Source organism: Oryctolagus cuniculus, chromosome 21 (genome assembly GCF_964237555.1).
Source record: "Oryctolagus cuniculus chromosome 21, mOryCun1.1, whole genome shotgun sequence".
Classification (NCBI taxonomy): Eukaryota; Metazoa; Chordata; class Mammalia; order Lagomorpha; family Leporidae; genus Oryctolagus; species Oryctolagus cuniculus.
Window position 1 is genome coordinate 227,669 of NC_091452.1, and position 19,511 is coordinate 247,179.

Sequence of the window (19,511 nt, forward strand, 5' to 3'; positions counted from 1 at the left end):
ACCCAGTTCATCAAGCAGCTAATGAAGAATGGCCCAAGACAGTCTGTCCTGCTGCCACAGAGCCAAAGTCACTCACAGAGTCAGTCACCCTCTCAGACAGCATATGTGGGACTTTCTTCATCCACTTAGGATTAACTCTTACAGCTCTGGATTCAGGCAGTACCTAATAGTCTGTCAGACTATTCAACAGCTGTACACTCTCACAACCCCAGCACATGACTTGGTGTTGGCACTGTGTTCCAGGCACAACACAGTACCAGCAAAGTGTGCCCCCAACAGCTGAGACACTCTTCACACTGGCCACTCCCTCCTAAGACATCTGGGGATCTGTGTAACAGGGATCTTAGTGACAGCACTGAGCCACAGGAACAACCAAGAATACTATTATAGCAATCATCAACTGTAGTAAAGGCATAAGGAGACTATACCACAAAAACTACATAGAACTAAAGCTAAAACAGTGTACTAAACCTATACCCAGAGGCACATCTCCAGGAAAAAATTTTCAATCAGCAAAATATATTCTTTAAAAGCAATGGAAACAACCGATTCCCCAGATGCATAAAAATCAGTGTAGAAACACAAGGGTTACAGTCTGCTGTAGTAGTCAACCCTTTATACAAATGACTATCATACTTGAGGTAAATTCTATAATAGAAGTGAAAACTTCAGAACTTATATGGTTAAAGCAGAGCATGGAGCAGTGAACACTAAGATAAAAATGTTCCAAGAAGAAAGTGATGTGTTACGTGTTAGTATTAGAGGATGAATCTGGACTAATCTGGAAAAGAAAGAAAATTCTATGGAAGATCCTATGAGGAAAGTGTGGAATGAACAGGAAACAATGAGAAAGACTTTATGTTTAGAAAACCATAAACTATCTAGTACTTTAGAAACATAAAATATAAGGGCTGGTTTCAGTTGAGTAATGTGAGGGATCACAACTATTACACAATGAGGTCTATTCTAGAGGTGATAAAGTGCCATTCAGGTCTTGAGGAAAAAGTTAACTGCTCAGGATTCTACCTGTATAAATTCTCTTTGTCAACAGTATAGAGGATGAACTAGCAAAGGGAGAGACTGGAAGTACCAGGTTGTAAATATATTTCTATTCTATATATGGAATGTCTTCTGTCTATCCTTATCAGATAATATCCATATAAAGGTCTTTACTCTGTGAGGTTCAACAGATTCATAACCCAATCCCAGGACTTTTTGAATTATGACTACTGTGACATATCATTATGCCTAATAAATCATGTGTCCAATGTTTTTAAAGATTTATTTATTTATTTGAAAGGCAGAGTCACAGGGGGAGAGGGAGAGATATGGGAGAGGGATTTCCATCTGCTGATTCAATCTGCAAATGGCTGCAAGAGTCGGGGATAGGCCAGGCCAAATCCAGAAGCCTATAACTCCATCCGGGTCTCCTAGAGGAATTTGGTTTCTTAAACAGAAAGGAATTTCTCCCTGCTTTCTGTACCTTCAACACTTTCCTCAGAGGATATTCCACAAAATTTTCTGTGCTTTCCAGGTTAATACAGATTCATCCTCTAATGCTAACATTTAACATCACTTTATTATTGAAACCTTCAATGTCAGACAGATTGGGCCATCTTCTGCTTTCCCAGGCTCATTAGCCAGGAGCTGGATCAGAAGCAGAACAATAGACTGAAACAGGCACCCATATGAGATGACAGTGTTGCAGGCGGTTGTTCAACTCACTCTGCCACAACACTGGACCCTGTCCAATGCTCTTTGATTCATTTTTTTATTTTATCTTTTTAACAGATTTATGGAGGTACAAGACACACAGCAGTTAATTCATCCAGTTAAAGTGTGCAATTATTTATTACATTCAGAACTGTATATGTGGGGAGCAATCCGGACTAGACTGAGTTACTGGAATTAAGACTTATTCTATGCATCTGCTCTCCCACAGTATGGCGCTGGGAGAGAAGTAAACAGCTTTTACACAGCTGCCTCCAGTTCAACCAATAAACTGTAGGACTTGCTCCTGATTGGAGGAGAGCAGCGTACTCGGCGTGTGGGCAGCCGAGTTAGGATTGGCGGAGGAGGACTATAAAGGAGGAGAGAGACGGCATGCACTAGGAACATCTAAGGGGAACATCTAGCTGAAGGAACACCTGTGCAGCCCCCGAGAAGAGCCGGCCGGCGGTGTGCCGCTCCCCTGCGGAAGTGGGGAATGTGGCCAGGGGGAACTGCCCTTCCACGGAGGTGGAAGGGATAGTAGCCAACCCGGGAAGAACCAGCAGCAAACCCGGGGAGGGCCGAGCAGACGAAAGAACAGCGCAGGGTCCTGTGTTGCTCCTCCACGAAGAGGGGGAGCGACAGTATATTCATCACCATAATCACTTTTAGAACACTGTCATCACACTAAAGAACTAAACCAATAGCAGGTACTTCCCATTTCCCATATTACCAATTCCAGCCCTGGGTAACCACTAATTTCTGTCTTTAGTGTTTATTCTTGATCGTTCATTTATGTAGAATCATATAATGGCTAATATGAATAGTGCTGTTGTAAGCATTCATTTACAAGTTTGTGTAGACCTATGTTTCCATTTCTTTTGTGTATTTACTTAGGAGTACAATAGTTTGTTGATTCACATGTAAATTTTAAGTTTAACATTTCAGGACTTATGAAATAATTTTTTTTTTTTTATAGGCAGAGTGGACAGTGAGAGAGAGAGACAGAGAGAGAAAGGTCTTCCTTTGCCGTTGGTTCACCCTCCAATGGCCGCCGCTGCAGCCGGCGCACCGTGCTGATCCGATGGCAGGAGCCAGGATCCAGGTGCTTTTCCTGGTCTCCCATGGGGTGCAGGGCCCAAGCACCTGGGCCATCCTCCACTGCACTCCCTGGCCATAGCAGAGAGCTGGCCTGGAAGAGGGGCAACCGGGACAGAATCCGGCGCCCCGACCGGGACTAGAACCCGGTGTTCCGGCGCCGCAAGGTGGAGGATTAGCCTATTGAGCCACGGCGCCGGCTTTATGAAATAATTTAACTAGGAAGCTGTACCACTTAATATTCCTACCAGTAAATTTTGAGAGTTGCAGTTTCTTTTTTTCTTTCTCTCTCTCTCTCTGGTTTTTTTTTTTTTTTTTTTTTTTTTTTTTTTTTTTTTTTGACAGGCAGAGTGGACAGTGAGAGAGAGAGAGACAGAGAGAAAGGTCTTCCTTTTGCCATTGGTTCACCCTCCAATGGCCGCTGCGGCTGGTGCACTGCAGCCAATGCACTACGCTGATCCGCTGGCAGGAGCCAGGTACTTATCCTGGTCTCCCATGGGGTGCAGGGCCCAAGTACTTGGGCTATCCTCCACTGCACTTCCCAGGCCACAGCAGAGAGCTGCCCTAGAAGAGGGGCAACCAGGACAGAATCCGGCACCCCAAGCAGGACTAGAACCTGGTGTGCCGGCTCCACAAGGCGGAGGATTAGCATAGTGAGCCGCGGTGCTGGCCGAGGGTTGCAGTTTCTACACATTCTTATTGACACCTGATATTTTATTTCTTAGATTACAGCCATCCCAATTGACGTAAACAATTATCTCATTGTGGTTTTGAATTGCATTTCCTTATAGCTAATGACATTGGACACTGTTTTGGTTGCTATTTGTACATCATCTTTGCCAAATGTCTATTTAGATATCTTGTTGTTAATAATTGGCTAATTTTTCTTTTTATTATTGAGTATAATAATTCTTTATATGAGACCAACATTGTGGAATAGCAAGCTGAGTCATGGCATGTAATATCAGAATCCTATATTGGTGCACTGGTTGAAGTCCTAGGTGCTTTCCTTCTAATTCAGTGTCTTGTTGATGTACCTGGGAAGGCAGCACAAGATGGCCCAAGAATTTGTGCTCCTGATACTCATTTGAGAAACCTGGGTGGAGTTATTGGCTCTTGGCATCAGCTTGGCCCAGCACTGTTATGTATATTTGGGGAGTGAACCCACAGATGGAGGATCTCTCTCTCTCATTCAAATAAATCAGTCCTTTTTTTTTTAAAGTTCCTCATATATTTTAGATAAAAATATCTGACCTGATACATAATTTATAAATGTTTTATCACATTCTACAGGTTGTCCTTTTATCTTTGTTGATGTATTTTGAAGCATGCAAAAATTTAGTTCTGATGAAATCTCATTAACATTATTATTTCTTTGTTTTTTGGTTACATATATAAAAAACCCTTACTTAAAGACATGAAGATGTATTCCTGTTGTTTTTGTTTCCTGAGAGCTTCATAGTTTTAGTTATGAGATTTAAGTGTGTAATGCACTTGAAATTATGTTTTATGAGAGTGTTTATGTATTTAAAGAAGAGATTCAACTTTTTTCTCTTGGATGTAAATATTCAGTTATCTCAGCACAATTTGTTGAGAATATTATTTTCCCCATTGATTAGGCTTAGCTCCCTCATCCAAAACCAATGGTACATAAAAGTGAGGGCTTATGCATAGGCCATGGAAGGCTGCTCTCCTGGAGATTGTATTCAAAATAATTAGTCAAGAAAATGAAAATTACTCAGACTGGGATTTAGGTTTAAGTCTGTCCTATGACAACACTATACTTTCTTGAATACTGCACTTCTGCAGTCTGTTTTTAAGTCAACTTTGTTTTTTCTTTTTTAGTTTGTTTTGGTTGTTGTGGTTTTTTCACATTCCCACATAAATTTTAGAATCAGTTTGCTAATTTCTGTAAAAAACTCAACTGAGAATTTAATATATATTGTATTGAGTATGTAGATTTATATCTTAACAATGTTAAATATTTGAGTCCATGAGCACAAAGTTATGATTTATTTAGGTCTTCTTTAACAATTTTTCAGAAATATTTTGTAGTTTTCAGTTTACTTTTCGCAATTTTAATTTTTAAATCTTTTTTATAAGATTTTGTTTATTTACTTGAAAGTCAGAGTTACATAAGGAGAGAGAAAGAGAGGAGGAGAAAGAGAACCATCCATCTGCTGGTTCACTCCACAAAGGGTCACAAAAAATGATATTTATTTTATTTATTTGAAAGAGTTACAGAGAGAGTTAGAGACACAGAGAGAGGTCTTCCATCCACTGGTTCACTCCCCAGGTGGCTGCAATGGCCAGAATTGCGCTGATCCAAAGCCAGGAGCCAGGAGCTTCTTCCAGGTCTCCCACAGGGGTGCAGGGCCCCAAGAACTTGGGCCATCTTCTACTGCTTTCCCAAGCCATAGCAGAGAGCTGGATCAGAAGTGGAGCAGCTGGGACTTGAACCAGCACCCATATGGGATGCTGGCACTGCAGGCGGTGGCCTTACCCACTATGCCACAGCACTGGCCCTGCACTTTTAATTTTTAATTTTAACTCATTTTGATGTTCCATTAAATCCAATTGATTTTACTTCCATTTTTTCAGAAAGTTCATTGCTCATGTATAAAGCTAAAATTGAATTTTGTATCCTCACTGAAACATGACACTAATAGTTTTAGGCGTATTTTAAAAATATTTTCATCAAAGAATAAAGATAGGCTTATTTCTTGGTTTTCATTCTGAATAACTTTCATTTTCTTGCCTAATTGTATTGGATAGAATTTTAAATATAAAGTTGAATAGAGGATTGCTGTTCACATTCTTATTGATACCTGCTATTTTATTTCTTGGATTACTGCCATCCCGGTTTGGGTAAACAATTATTTCATTGAGGTAAACATTATCTCATTGTGAAGGAAGATATCCTTGTCATATTTCAGATTATACAGGAAAACTATTCAGTGTTTTAGCATGAAAGGTGGTATCAGCAGGAAAGAGTTTTGTTATTGTATGTTTTTGTTTTGCTTTATTTTGTTCTTGGTACCCCCTCATCAGATTGAGGAGGTTCTCTTCTATTTCTAGTTAATGGAATTTTTTACCATGAAGGGTATTAAATTTTTATAAATACTTTTCTGTATCAATTAAGGTAGTCACAGCATATTTTAACTCTTTTTATATTGATATTGAACGTTATATTTTTAGATTTTAAATCATGTCCTGAATGTAAATCGTAAGTAATGTATACTTCTCTTTGTATATTGTTGGCTTTGTTTTGCTAGCTGTATTAAGGATTTTTAATCTATATTCACAAGAGATATTGATCTCAATTTACTCATGAATTCTTTTTCAAGTTTGGATATTAAGGAAATATTAGCCTCATCCAATAAAGTTTGAAAATTCTCCTTTGTCTATGATCTTCATATATATATATGATATATATCATATATATATATATATATAAACTTAATTACACTGTGATACAGAAATATTTCTTGTAAGTAGCTTTATTTCTACTTCCTCTAGAGTGTCAGTCTGAGTGCCCTGTTGCTCACTCACTCATAAATAAATACAAATTAAAACAATAAATTACTTATCAGATTGTAGAAAATCTAAAAGCACAATTTTTTGGCCACTTTGTGAACAGATACACATTCTATTATATTGCTAGGAACTCAAACACACACACACACACATCTACCCCCATAAGAGAGTGCTTGAATAGCTGCAGAACATACAGTAAAGCCCTGTGCAACAACATAGAGAATAAAGTCATGGGGCTGGAAAGTGGTACACTGAGTTAAGTCACAACCTGTGACACCAGTAGCTGATAATGGAGTCCCTATTCAAGCCCTGGCAAGTCCACTTGTGATCCAGTTTACTGCCACTATACCTGGCAGGAATGTGGAAGGTGGCCTACATACTTACAACCCTGCCACTCAAATGGAAAACCAGAATGAAGTTACTGACTCCAGACTTCAGCCTGGCAAAGACTTGACTGTTGATGTGGCCATTTGGAGAGTGAAGCACTAGATGAAAGATCTTTTTCTCTCTCTTTCACCTTTTCAAACAACTTCAAAAATAAGGGCAATCACTGACATATAAAGTGATTTTCAGAATATATTGCTAAATACAAAAAGTACAATTGAAAAAAAATATCCATAGTGTGCTGTCATCATTAAGAAATACAGGGGGCACATTTGACTAGCTTAGTGGTTAAGACACTAATTAGCATGACTGAAACCCATATCAGTAGACCTAGGAGATGGTGATTAAACTCAAGTGAGGTTTCCTCCTCTCACAAGGGAGACCTGACTTCAGTTTTTGGTTCCCGACCATTACACATAAAAAGTCTTAGAGATCAGCAGGAGAAGCTGAGGTACCCTCCAGCCCTCAAATCTAGATATTCTTCCTCCTAGGGTTTCTATTCAAAATATTGATTCCTGGAGACAGATTTTGATTGGCCCAAGGGTCCTTGAAGCCAACATGTATAGATAAGTGGATAGATAGATAGATAGGAGCCCTCATATATAGATATAGTAAGAAAGGTCTTGCCCCATCAAGGGACCTCTGGGAAGGAAAGTGACTAATCTTGGCCTTCTCAGGAGTTTACTCCTCATTCCCGTGAGAGGCAATGGAGGGGCAGGATTTTACTAATAGCATCCCTCACAGGCATCTCCTTAACTGAGGAGACTTTCTGTCACCTGACAAGTCTCTGAAGTCTCTGGTGGCAGTGGTCTATTGGAAAGCAGCATGAACAAGCTTCATTTTCACTCCCTACCTAGAGACTAGAGAAGCAGTTCAAGATCTTCCTGTTCCTACCAAGAATCCCGGTGTTCTCTTCCTTCTTTCTTTCCTTATACCACCTTGTATCTCTTTCTCTCAATTCCTTTCCCAGCCCCGTTCAACAGCTCTGTTTCAATTTTCCACCACCATATGGCAGTGGAGAGGATGGACCAACATTCTGGTCATGAGGTTATTTGGATAAATGGTTATCAGTTGATTCCAGGGAGCAAATCTTGGGTGGGAGCAGAAACCCACCCTAGGCTCCAGGCCTAGGCCCCAGATTTAGTGCAGAACCAGCTAGCCAATTACATAAAAAGAGTTTCAAGGCAGCTAATTGCACTTTACTGTATCAAACATTAGTACTTTGCCTTCTTTATATTTTCAATACCTGCATAGTTTTCCATTCCTAACAAGAATTTATCCTAGTAGCACCCACAGATGCCTGTATGGGTGTGCTTGTACTAATCTTGTTTTTTTTTTTTTATATTAGGGACAGTACTGACCTGATTACCAGTTTTTGGAGTACAGGGGCCTCTTGGGTAGCTGCCATGCCTTTAACATTCATGGTGGTGCCTCTCGTCTCCAGTGGGCACCAGGTTTGCATTGGCAGGCGTTTTTCTGCTGTTCTGGAAATAAGGAAGGTGTGAGTCATTCATGGTAGAGGGTTAGCAAAGGGAAAGACTCCTTTTCTAGTCACCAGTGCCAGCTTATTGAGATAAGAAAGAAACTACTAAGATGTTCTCACCACGGCCAATATATTTGACAGGCTTTCATATGTTCTCCAAGATCTTAAAACGTATGACCAGCTTGTCACAATGAGAAAACAATTCTCACAAAGATTATGAGAACTACTGTTTTGAAATGCTCTTGACTCAGGGTTTTTCATTTTTCCAGGTGCCCTATCAGCCAGTCCAACACCTGGAGGAGAGATCTCATAGCAGGATATCTTGGTTACATTAGGTAAGCCAAAGAATACTTTGCTGAGAAAGTAGCTTTGAGCTACTTCTTACCAAGGAATGATACATTTTAGAGAGGTGAATGGTGACAAAGTTATTATAGGGGCATGTATAAAGACCTGTGGTTGAGAAGGGGGTCAAAAGAAGACCTAGAATTTTGAATGAGAAAAGAAGGCAGGTACTAGTCAGCATGAGAAGTAACCAGACTACATTGCGAGCAAAGCCAGCAACTTTCTGCCAGAATTCTTGCCCAATCCTGTGGTCAAGGCAGCAGGAGGACACCTAGAGCACTGGGAGATTCAGCAAGGGCAGAGGTGTCACTCAGCACAGACAATTTCAAGGTGGAACTGCAGCTCTGCAGCCTAGAGGGCCTTGGAGGGCAGTACCAGTAGAGCTGTGCTTTTTTTTAATATTTGTTTTATTTATTTGAAAGACAGAGTTACAGGGAGATGTAGAGCCAGAGAGAGAGGTCTTCCATTCACTGGTTCACTCCCCAAATGGCCATAATGGCCAGAGCTGAGCTGAGCTGAAGCCAGAAGCCAGGAGCTTCTTGCACATGGGTGCAGGAGCCCAAGGACCTGGCCATCTTCTACTGCTTTTCCAGGACATAGCAGGGAGCTGGATGGGAAACAAAGCAACTGGGACTCAAACTGGTGCCCATGTGGGATGCTGGCACTGCAGGCCAGGGCTTTAACCCACTGTGCCACAGTGCTGGTCCTGAGCTGTGCTTCTGATATTTGCAGTAACAAGAGATGTACAAAGTCAGAGTGGGTAGGGTCAAATACATGACACCAGGAAGAAATCAAGCAGGTCTACTGCAGAATAGACTAGAAACATCATGTCTGTTTTGGGCTCCCAGAGGTATTAGAAGAATTTAATACAGAGTCAGAGAAATATTGTTCTCTTCTGCCCATAAACCATAGCTCTGGGGAAATACAGAGGCCATTCAGCTTCAACCACCCTGTTGAAAACATACAAGGCTGGCACCACAACTCAGTAGGCTAATCCTCCACCTGCAGCACAGGATCACTGAGTTCTAGTCCTGGTCGGGGCACTGGATTCTGTCCCAGTTGCTCCTCTTCCAGTCCAGCTCTCTGCTGTGGCCTGGGAATGCAGTGGAGGATGGCCCAAGTGCTTGGGCCCTGCACCCACATGGGAGACCAGGAGAAGTACGTGGCTCCTGGCTTCAGATCAATGTGGTGTGCTGGCTGCAGTGCGCCAGCTGCAGCGGCCACTGGGGGGTGAACCAACAGAAAAGGAAGACCTTTCTCTCTGTCTCTCTCTCTCACTGTCCACTCTGCCTGTCAAAAAAAAAAAAAAATACAAGTGACTCTCACCTTTTAACACAACTGGCTTGTTTGCATTAAGAACACAATAGCCCAGGATCTGTTTGGGTCCTGCTACAATTGAGAACAGCACTCAGTGTTTCCCTGATTTTTGCCCTGTACATTAACTTGGAATCACTCTACAATCTTAGCCCACCCTGCTCCTCCTTGTAATCTGGCTTCTGCCTTCCTCCCACGGATCAGGGAAGTGGCTTTCAAAAGCACCATGGTGGTCACTAGGATTTCTGGCCATGTTTTTCTGCCTTTCATTCAATCCAGATATGCGATGGGATACTTTCCGATCTATGTATGGAGTTGGAGAGGCACTGTGAAACCTGTTCTGGCCAATGAGTTTTAAATGGGGATGGAATGTGACAGGAGGCAAAGATGGAAACACACTGTACCATAACTTATGGGATGCAGCCCAAACTATCCTGAATGGGAAGTCCAAGTCAATGAGCACCTACATAAAAAGAAAGACTTCAAATAGACGACTGAGCATTACTACTGAAGGAAGAATAAAAAATAACAAAGTATCAACAAATTTAGCAAACAATTAACAACAAGGATTAGGAAATGACAAAAGAAACCTGAAAAACAACAGAAAGGATTAACATAACTACTGCTTTAAAAATATTTATTTAAAAGGCAGATATATGTATGCATATATATGTATTCATATATGATACACACACATTTCTCTCTCAGAGAGAGATACAGAAATATCATCCAACTGTGTTTTATTACTTAAATGTCCATAAAAAACCAGGGCTGAGCCAGGTCAAAACCAGGAGTGAGGAACTCACCCAGGCCTTCCATGTGGATAGTAGGGACCCAAGTAATTGATCCATCACCTGCTGTTCCCCACTGTGAAGTTAGCCAGAAGCTGCAATCAGGAATACAGACAGGACTCAAATCCAAACACATGGATGAAGACATCTTAAATGGCATTTTAATTGCTAAACAAAATACCTGCCCTGAAGCTTTTCTTTCAAAATGATAATTAATGATCCCTAATTCAGAATACCAAAGAAAAAAGTGTAAAGACTGAAAAAAAATGTAAGTGAGAAAGGAGACAATATAACTGATGCCACAGGAATACGAAAGATCATGAGAATACCGTGAATACGCAGAGGAAATGGAGGATTCCTTAGGAATATGCAACTAATAAAATTGAGTTGGGAACAAATAGAAAACATGGACAGAACACTAGCCAGCAAAGGGATTAAACAAAGAATAAAATGCATCCAATTAAAATAAATTTAGAACATATACACTTTGCTACTGGATTCTACAAAATACATAAATAAGAAATTGCAGCAATTCTATAATTCTTTTGAAAGATGAAGAGGAACAAATAATTCCAAGTTCATTTCATGTGACCAGCTCTTCTGATTCAAAAACCAAGCAACAGTGATGATGTTCTTATGTAGCCAGTTAAGCCCCAACTTGCTGTGCTGGTGCTGAAATTCCTAACAGAAGAAAGCTACAGGCCAGCATCCCTGACAGACACAGATGGAACATTTTTGACAAAGTCTGAACAAACTAAATTCAACATTACATTTAACAAGATCCTCAAGCCAGATTTCCAGAAATCTAAGGGTAGCACATATGTAAGTCAATTAATATAAATATTAAGAATAATAAACAATAAAACACATGATTACCTCAGTAAATGCACAAAATACATTTGGCAGAATTCATTTTTCTCATATGAACTTTTAAAAAATAGCTACAGAAGGAACTTGACAGGTTCCACTAGCTCCATCGCCGCCATCTCTGGACACCCATTCCCGCATATACTCACCATTTCATAGTTTCGTCTTCACAGAGCAAGGGACTAGAGCCTGGATATGACTGTGACATGAAAATCTCACATGGTTACATGTTGTCCCCCTCACCCCTAGCACACTCGATTGGACAGTTTGAAATCCAATGGCCATCTATGATGTAACAAATGCTGTAACCAATCAGCAGCCACCATAGCAAGGTGGGGGGCAGTCACTAGGAGTTACACAGTTTGGAAGAGTGAGACACCAGGGCTCAGGTCTGAAGATGGCTCCTCCAAAGCCTGATTTTTCTTACTGTGGGGGACCCACCAGTTCCATGCTCTGGCATGGACCTGTGATGCAGAGCTTGCAGAGGAGTAATAAACCTGCTTATAAACCTGCTTCAGGTGAGTTACAGTGTACCAGCCATGAACGCATTCTTATTTTTTTAATTGGTGCACATATATTGACATTTTAGGAATTTCCTGACCATGAAATATGTTTTTCTTCTCTAACAGGTACTATCAAAATTTCCACCAGTTTAATCTCCTAGGAGCAACATTGGATTATTCCAGTTGATTCATCCTTATAATACTTTGAATATTTTCACCATTACTTGCTGTCTAATTTTTTTGTTTCCCATATTTGCTTTATCTTTCATTCAATGTAGTAATATAGAAGTTTGCATAAGCAACTATTTAAATGTTAATACCACTTTATTTTTTTCACTTAAAAATATAGAGATTATTTTGTAGTAGTTTAAGTGTTCCTTGCTTCTTAATTGTGCCTTTGAACAAACAGAAACTTGTAATTATAGTGAAATTCAGTTTATCAACTTTTTACTTAGTATTATAAGCTTTTAAACAGTTGTAGCCCCCTGTGCAAGATGTACTAGGTTATTTTTTAGAACATTGTTGCCCAATAAAATTTTTTGACATTGAAAATTTTCTTAACTAAGACTTAACACTTGAAATGTAGTTAGTGAAATGGTATGATTTTATTTTAAATGCAAATAATTTTAATTAATTTAAGCTTAAAATTAGATAGACACATTTGGTTACTGGTTGTGTAGATACAGAGGCTTTCTTTTCTAACTTACACAGTTGGATAATAAATCACCTAAAATTGCTTTTTGAATATGTTATCACATAGGAGTCAATATTGATTTTTCCACATATAAATCCAGTTGGATTTTCTATATACACACCATACTTTAATAAAAAGACCATCTTTATTTCACTATGTACCCTGCAGTGCCATCTGCATTATAAAGGAAGTGAATATATATATATATATTCAAGTATATATATATATATTTGTTCTACTTTTGAACTATTTTATTTCTTTGGCCCACATGTCCTTTTTAGTACCAACAGCATTTGCTTAACTACAGTAGCTTTCAATTTGAAATCACATATAATTGTGTAAAGTCTCCAGTTTTTTCTTATTACTGATTATCATAGCTATTCTGGATCTTTGTATTTCTGTGTAAGCTGTAGAAACAACCTGTCATTTTTTACCAAAAATCCATTATCTGATTTTTTAATTGGTATCACATTGGATCTTTAGGAAATAATGCATTTACCTACAATATTTTGCTTAGATTTTTATTGAACTATAAAATGGGTTTTATTGACATATTGATAATATTGAGATGTGATTTACTCATACAGCATATACTTCTATTTATTTTATTCATTATTTTCATTACATTTAGTGCTACCCTAAATATAATTTTTAAACATTTATTATTTTAAATATCTGTCTGAAAAACCTTGACAGAGATCTGTTGATTCACTCCCAAACTGCCTGCAATAGGCCAAATTCAGAAGACTGTAACTGATTTTGGGTATCTCACCTGAGTGACAGGGACCCACATACTTGAACCATCACCACTGCCTCCCAAGACACATGTTAGCAGGACTCTGAACCCAGGCACTTAGATATAGTGTATGGGTGTCTTAACCATACCGTTAAATCTCTGCTCCATTATTTTGACAATTTAATTATAAAATTTGTATCGCAAATTTATAGAATTAAAACTGATTTTATATTAATTTGCATCCAATGACCCTGCTACACTTCTTTAAAATATTTTACTTTATTATTTTAGATTTGCTACACGTGCTGTCATGACATATCCAAATGATGTTAGGTCCATTATCTTTGTTTTTACTTTGTAATCATATAGCTTTCCTGTTGAAGGCTCTATATTGTGATATAGAAGGGATGATAATGAATAGTCTTGTCTTATTCCTGGCTTTAAGAGGATGTTTTTTATATTCAATGTAAAATATTTGGCTAGCTGGTGTTGTGGCTCACTAGGCTAATCCTCCACCTGTGGCACCAGCACCCCGGGTTCTAGTCCTGGTCGGGGCGCCGGATTCTGTCCAGGTTGCTCCTCTTCTGGTCCAGCTCTCTGCTGTGGCCCGGGAGTGCAGTGGAGGATGGCCCAAGTCCTTGGGCCCTGTGCCCACATGGGAGACCAGGAGAAGCACCTGGCTCCTGGCTTCCAATGGGTGCAGCATGCCGGACACAACACGCCAGCCGTGGCTGCCACTTAGGGAGTGAACCAACAGAAAAAAGAAGACCTTTCTCTCTGTCTCTCGCTCTCTCTCACTGTCTAACTCTGCCTGTCAAAAAAGAAAAAAAGAAAAAAATATTTGGCTAGATTTTCTTCAAAGATCAAGAGATCCCCTTCCTTTTATAATTACTAAAGTTCTTCTTTCAACCACGATTAGGTATTGAATTTATCATATTTTTCTGTTTATGGAAATGATTGTATGATTTGCATCCTCTTATTCAAATCGTAAGTTATATTGGTTCATGACAAACTTTAAAATATTGCATTGATTAAGATTTAAATCCATCTTCTAACACATTCAGGTTGATTGTTACAAATTAATGGTTTAGGGGCTGGCATTGTAGCATAGTTGGTAAAGCCAGTGCCTGCAATGCGGGCATCCCATAGGGGCACAGGCTCTTATCCTGATTGCTCTATTTCCAATCCAACTCCCTACTAATTGCCTGGGAAAAGCAGTGGAAGATGGCCAAAGTGCTTGGGACCCTGCCACCCAAATGCGAGACCCAGACAAATCTTCTGGATCCAGGTTTCATCCTGGCCCAGCCCTAGGTGTTGTGGCCATCTTGGGAGAGAACCTGTGGATGAAAGGTATTTTTCTCTCTTCCTCTCTAACTCTGACTTTCAAATAAATAAATGTATCTTTTATTTTTATTTTTTATTTTTTTACAGGCAGAGTAAGAGAGAGAGACAGAGAGAAAGGTCTTCCTTCCATTGGTTTACCCACAAAATGGCTTCTATAGCTGGCGCACTGTGCTGATCTGAAGCCAGGAGCCACGTACTTCTCCTGGTCTCCCATGGGGTGCAGGGCTCAAGCACTTGGGCCATCCTCCACTGCACTCCCGGGCCATAGCAGAGAGCTGGACTGAAAGAGGAGCAACCGGGACAGAATCCAGTGCCCCAACTGGGACTAGAACCTGGGGTGCCGGCGCCACAGGCAGAGGATTAGCCAAGCGGCGCTGGCCAAGACAGAACATTTTTCATTATAATGCCTAGGATTTTTGTGTGTGTATGCTAGGTTGATAGAAAGTAAGGATAAAGCAAACAAAAATCAGAAAACAGAAAAACAAACAAAAATCCCTCAAATTTCCCTACATAAGCACATAAGCATAAGTAACACATAAGTATTACGGAGATTGTGGAAAAACAAATGACCTACAAGGCAACACCCAGGCACTGTAACAATTATGTTTTTATTTTAATTTTTTTAAAAAAATTTTTGACAGGCAAAGTGGACAGTGAGAGAGAGACAGAGAGAAATGTCTGCCTTTTCTGTTGGTTCACCCCCTAATGGCCACTGCGGCCAGTGCGCTGCAGCTGGCACACCACACTGATCTGAAGCCAGGAGCCAGGTGCTTCTCCTGGTCTCCCATGTGGGTGCAGGGCCCAAGGACTTTGGCCATCCTCCACTGCACCCCCAGGCCACAGCAGAGAGCTGGACTGGAAGCGGAGCTACCGGGACTAGAACCCGGGGTGCTGGCGCCGCAGGTGGAGAATTAGCCTATTGAGCCATGGCGCTGGCCAACAATTATATTTTAAAATAAAAATTCCTCTTGGGTTTCTAAGAAAAATAGCTGTGAGGGGCTGGTGCTGTGGCACAGTGTGTTAACACTCTGGCCTGAAGCACTGGAATCCCATATGGACACCATTTCTTGTCCTGGCTGTTCCTTTTCTGATCCAGCTCTCTGCTATGGCCTGGGATAACAGTAGAAGATGGCCCAAGTCCTTGGGCCCCTGGAAGCTGGGAAGAAGCTCCTGGCTCCTGCCTTTGGATTGGCCAGCTTCGGCCGTTGTGGCTATCTTGGGAGTGAACCAGCAGATGGAAGACCTCTCTCTCTGTCTCTACCTCTCTCCATTACTCTGTCTATCAAATAAATAAAATAAATCTTTAAAAAAAAAGAAAAGAAAAATAACTGGGAGTCAGGATTGTGGTTCAGCATGGTTGCTGTCACTTGGTACTCCAATACCACATACAATTGTGTGTGAAATCCATTCCCTCTTCTACTTCCAATTCAGGAGGAGCTGGTGTGTATTGATGTCAGCAGATAATAGCTCAGGACCTAGAATCCCTGACACCCATGGAGAATAGAATTCCAGGTTCCTGACCCAGCCCCAGCTGTTGTATAGGATTTTTGGAGTGAATCAGTGGAAAGATGACCTCCCTCTTCCTGTCATTCTACCTTTTCAAAAAAGAAAAACAAAAAAGAAAAATTTCAAAAGTTGTAATCATGTTTAAGTACATGGTTTTAGTATAAACGTGATTTACCATATATATCCTAAATACAGATTTTGATTTGTCTGCTCAGGAAGCAGCAGATTGTTGGCCTGCATGCTCATTCCATTCCCTGGGTTAACAGATGCTACTGGCGGAGATGCGAACCCACTCTGGCCCGCGGGGTGGCTTTCCTGCTGGACCACAGGCTGAGGAGAAATGCAAGTGATGGGCACTGAGTAGGACTTCGCAGCCCCAAACATGTCTGGCGCTGAGGCAGGCCAGTCTGAGCCTCCTGGCGACGGGGATGTGGGGAGTTCACTGAGCCGAAGTTGCCAGACTCCTCCTGCAGCCCTCACTGGACTCACCCTGGCCCTGGGTAGCTGCAACCGAGCCCTGTGTTGCTGGTGAACTGGCAGTTTGGGGATAAGAACCTGATGACAATTGAGAGACCAAAATGTACAGTGTTATGAGTCCTACCTCAGTCCTCTGGGAGGGTATGAAGGGGGCTCTGCCGGCTCGCCCTGTGTACGGTGCAAGGCCAGGGCCCTTCCCCCACCTCCCTTCAGTAGCCCAGGCTCTGAGGTGTTGGTATCTCTCAAGCGGCTTCTGGCTGCTGTTGGACTCTCTGAAGTGGCTCCTGGTATCTCTTCTTACTAAGCAGCAAACCTGCAGTGGCTTGGAAAATCAAAAATGGAAGAAATAAAGAAAACTTTGCACTCAAGATGCCTTTTAACCACAGAAGGGTAGTGAGAGTTGAGGACCGGTTCTGAGGTGTGCGGACAATGGTGCAAAAACGAGTGTGGCCCAGTGGGTTCCAGGAAAGAGCCAATTCTTCACATAAGCTGGTGCTTTGCTCGGCCACCTGGCCTCCCCACAACGCTGATGGAACCAAGCTGCTCTCGGGCTTTAAGAGGAGCTGGTGAGTGCCTCTGACCCTAAGCCTCAGCCCAAACCCTGGGCTCCTCCACCCTGCCTGGTCCCCCTCAGGTCTTCATGAAAACAATGCAAACGCCCAGCATTTTGCCTAGGGCATGCCAAACCTGGTGGCCTCTTGAGTGCTGGATTCTAAGGAGCCCACTGGCAGTGGAAGAGCAACCCACGGGGCATCGGAACAGTCCAGGAGGCTGCGGCAGCGGGAGAGGCCCAAGCACCACAGGAGTGAATGTGGCGGGGTCACTGCCAGTGGTGCCCAAGGCCTAGTGGTGCCCAAGGCCCAGCGGTGCCGGCGCACCACTCTGGGGAGGTCTTTTAGCGATGGTCCCAGTGTCCCCGGCTGTGCCCTGCAAAGGTGGAGCAACAGAAGCCCTGTGTGGGGAGATCTGTGGAGCTGCACTGCCCCCGCGTGAACATCCAGTGCACAGGCCTTGCGTCTGCCCTCATTTGGGTTGCCTCTCCGCCTGAGACCTGGAAGAAGAGCGTTGAGGGCACTGTGTGTTCCCAGGAGGATCTGCAGGACAAGAGGAAGCTAGAATCTTGACTTCGGTGTGGGGGCTGAGGAATGAGGGTTGCAGGTTACGCATGCTCCCAGAAGCAGTCACCACCTCTGTGTTCCAACGCTGTGATCACTTTGCTGCGCATGGGCCTGGGACAGTTTGCTTCATGAACCCAACCCCCTACCAGCGTAGTTATGCCGCGGAGGCAGACAATCCCAGCTAGCGGGCTGGGGTCGGGGTTGACAGTGCTTGCAAACAGGTGGTGAAGGAGCCAAGAAGCATGAAGTGGTGAGTTCTGTTGAGGCACGGCGGCTTGGTCAGAAGCAAGAGCCTCCGTGGCGCCTGGCCTGGGTCCTGCACACTCAAGCCCGGCGCAGCTGGGAAGCCTGATGCTGGTATCCTGCTAAGTTTTTGGAGGTCGCGGGGGAAGACTTGAGCATGTTCAGCAGCGGTTTTACTATTCCTGTTCCCACTCCTTGACCTTCTGACTGCGTCACCATAACACCTATAATCTAAGAAAGGAAGATATTGTAAATTATTTGGGACATTTTAACTCAGAATTCTCTGCAGCGGGTCTGCATCTGGGAAAACCCACGGAGGCGCAGTCTTGGACTTGGACCAACACTGCCATCTGCTGGACACTCTCGAGAACTGCCTGGGCCTCTGTAAATAGGCTTTGTGCTCCTTGCAATCTGATACTTAATGACCTAGGAAGATGAAATTTTAACCCAGTAGGATAGCATAACAGTCAATGACTCAGCTTCTTTTCCCATGGAGCTTCAAGGATCACTGGACAGACATCATTCACTTTATGGACATTGTATTTTTTTTATTTTTTTCTTTGTTTTGTTAAGGCCATTTATAAGTCCTTTGCATTTAAAAAGTAGTCAAATGAGCTGAATGTCGATTTTTTAAAAAGATTTATTTCTTTTATTTGAATGGCAGGGCTGCGCAAATGATGATGGAGAGAGAGGTTTTCAATCTGCTGATTCACTCCCCAGATGGACCGAACAGCTGGAGCTGGGCCATTCAAAGCCAAGATCCAGGAGCTTCTTCTGGGTTTCCTAATTAGGTGCCAGGAACATAAGGACTTGGGCCATCTTCCATGGCTTTCTCTAGCATGTTATCAGGGAACTAGAATGGAAGTGGAGCAGCTGGGACTTGAACCAGCACATATATGGAATGCCAGCACTGCAGATGGTGGCTTATCCTGCCACACCACAGCACTGGCCCCTGAATGAAGATCTTGAACTCTTGTTTCTTTCCCCCTTAGAAGTTTTGCTGTAAATAGAAAATATTTTAGCACTGCTAACAGGTTTTCAAAACCGAATCATATTCACAGGTACTGTGGGTTAGGACATGTCATAATGTATCTTCATTAAGCCTAGGTTATCCATGAGAATGAACAAAAATGATTCATTGCAAAATTGCAAAGACAGTTCATCCTATCCATCATGCTCACACCCTGGCTTAAGTGTGCTGTGGTGGGAGGTGCAATCTTTAATGAATCAGCAAACTTCAATGACCTAGAATACCAAAATTCCACTGAAAACAGTAATGAAAAATAACACTTTGATTTTAAGGCATGATTTCTTTTACCTGTCCGCAGATTTGTATGTTGAAGTCCTAATCCACAGAACATGTG

General features: G+C 41.9%; 1 long non-coding RNA gene across 10 annotated transcripts in view; it reads right to left on the reverse strand.

Annotated features, from left to right (window-relative positions):
- The window catches only part of LOC103345518 (LINE-1 retrotransposable element ORF1 protein), a 73,905-nt gene extending 62,102 nt beyond the window's left edge, over positions 1-11,803 (reverse strand). For 3 of the 10 annotated variants that reach the window (XR_011385100.1, XR_515384.2, XR_011385094.1), the window contains exons 1-2: positions 11,676-11,803; positions 8,091-8,213 (exon numbers count right to left, since the gene is read on the reverse strand). This is a non-coding gene — a long non-coding RNA (LINE-1 retrotransposable element ORF1 protein). The other 7 variants (XR_011385098.1, XR_011385097.1, XR_007915910.2 and 4 more) reach the window with 5 other exon arrangements.
- Between the last annotated feature and the right edge of the window lie 7,708 nt (positions 11,804-19,511).